The sequence below is a fragment of the Lathyrus oleraceus genome, chromosome 6 (genome assembly GCF_024323335.1).
Source record: "Lathyrus oleraceus cultivar Zhongwan6 chromosome 6, CAAS_Psat_ZW6_1.0, whole genome shotgun sequence".
Classification (NCBI taxonomy): domain Eukaryota; kingdom Viridiplantae; phylum Streptophyta; class Magnoliopsida; order Fabales; family Fabaceae; genus Lathyrus; species Lathyrus oleraceus.
In genome coordinates this window covers 326647918-326650197 of record NC_066584.1, presented here as the reverse complement: position 1 = coordinate 326650197, position 2280 = coordinate 326647918, and the positions used below count along the sequence as shown (strand labels likewise).

Sequence of the window (2280 nt, the reverse complement as noted above, 5' to 3'; positions counted from 1 at the left end):
TGATAGAATATTAATTAATATTTTTAATTAATATTAGAAATAAAAATAGAATTTGGTTGCTTTATATTAGAAATTAATTAATAATCTATAACATAAGAAAAGATGATGTTTTGGAAAAGTCATATTTGTCTTTCACTCTAAATTTGTCACATTTTTAAAATGGGGTAGTTTTGGTCCTAAAATTATATTTTGCAACAAATGATGTCACATTGTTGAATTCCAACTAAATATTTATTGTATTATGATTTTGTTTTTTAGCTTTGAATCAATTGATGATGTCACTTGGTTCTCTTTGGTTCCAAACCAACCTATCCAATTCAATTTTTCCTCTTTTCTCTATTCCCATTGTCAGATCTAATTCAAAGTTCCTTTTCCTTTTCTCTTTTCTCTCACTTCTCACTTAGAACTTCCCTCTTATCTCACTTATCTCAATTCTAGAATAATATTTCTCTTCCTCTTCTTCTTTCTTTTCCTCTTCCTCTTCTTTCTTCTTTTTTTACTCTATTTCAGAATCAAAATATAAATCGAAACGAAAACAGGAAAAAAGGAGGGATACCAAATAGAATGGGGGGAAATCGGCGGCCACGGTGATGCGAACAAGGGAGCGGAGAACGAAAGGGTACTTCGGCGGTGGTGGCGGATTCGTGATGAACATGTGGTGGTTGGGATTCGCAGTTTTTCGGTGACAAATTTGGCGGTAGTCTTCTACCTATTGACTTTTAAAAATGAGTGGATAATAAACTTTTGCTACCTGTTGTTTTTCATATACCAGTGAAAAGTTTATACCTTTTCTGCATTTCCTTTCATATCAGTTTAAAAAATCTTACTTTTAGTTTCTGTTCAACTTTTCTTCATTTCGTATCTTTAGTATTCTATGCTAATTTTGGGGTTGTGTTGTTGATTATTCTATTAGTTTTCTTGATTTTCTGTGAAAGGTGAGATTTACATAGTAACTGTTGAAAGTGAACCTATTATAAGTTATACTGGAGGTATTGATGAGCTTGGACTTCTATTTAATGTCATCAATTGTTTATTTCAAGGACACCAAGGAACAGTTGATAACGAAAGGTGATGATTGTGCTCCTGGATTTATATGTGCAGATTTACTCATCTTCTACCAACGCTGTTACTTCAAACTTGTCTCTTCTCTTTTGAACATTATTGCTTCTTTTTGTTCCCAAAATGAAGATGACTTTGTTTTCTCTTTTTTTTTCCAGTTTAAATGGCACATTTAACTGCAGGTCAAATCATTTGCATCTTTGTTTCTTTTTATTTCAGATTGCAATGTGTCTTTGGTAAGTCAACCTTATTTGTTTTTGTTTTTGATTTGTTGGTTTTGTTTTTTGATTACACATAATAAATGTTGGTTTCCTTTTATCCTTTGCATCTTTGTTGGTTTTTGTTTTATGAAGGAAGGAACCTATGTAAAAACGTAAATCCATTTTCTGCAATGGCAAAATTGTTTCCGGCAGATTTCGAGTGTGGTGGTTCAGTTTATCGCCAGTGATGTGTTAGGGAAAGTAAAATTGGATTTGTTATGCACGGTGGTGGCCGATTTCTAAGTTGAAAAAGAGGTGGTGGCTTGAGCATTTTACGGTGATATGCGGTTTCGCGGTGGTAAAGCTTCAAACTTTTTGAACATCTTAGATTTATTTTGATGTATCTCATTCATATTATGGGCATAAAAGTCAACATTATCATAAGGTATGAATAAAATCTTAAACTTCTTCACGTTTTACTTTCCCAAGTCGTGCTTGAGTCGATGATAGGTGCGCACGGTGTTCCTAAACAGGTTGTAGTATGATAATTGAAGTTCAAGCTTGACGTTAATGTTGTTGGCCAGGGACATGCATTGCATTTGTTGTAGGAAAACTTATACAATTATTTTGAACATGTTATCCTTATAACTAGCGGAAGTCGGAAACAAGAGTTTGTAATTTTGTTTTGTAAAGATTTGAAGTTAAATAATAAATTTGTGAGTTTTTTTTTGAATTGTGTTACTTTTTTTTGTGAGTATGTTTTTGCATGCGTAGAAATTTGTTTTTTTTGTTTTTTTCTCAACAGCTAGTATCAGAGTTAAAGTTATGATCAAGAGAGAAATGAAGAGTCATAAAATATTCTAATCAAGCGAAAAGGGAAGGATAACAAAAAAAATTGATGAAAGGAAGAAGGAGACAAAAATATTGAAGAGGTAATTTTACAAATGTGACTAATCATTATAATTATAATGATCGTTTTGAAGATGAAGTTAAATACAAAGTGAAGATATGCGGCACTTTG

General features: G+C 32.1%; 1 long non-coding RNA gene across 1 annotated transcript; it reads left to right on the top strand.

Annotated features, from left to right (window-relative positions):
• Window positions 1-207: 207 nt before the first annotated feature.
• LOC127096931 (uncharacterized) lies at window positions 208-1992 on the top strand. The gene is made up of 2 exons (XR_007792871.1): window positions 208-1295; window positions 1413-1992. It is a non-coding gene; the product is annotated as an uncharacterized LOC127096931 (long non-coding RNA).
• The last annotated feature ends 288 nt before the right edge of the window (window positions 1993-2280 follow it).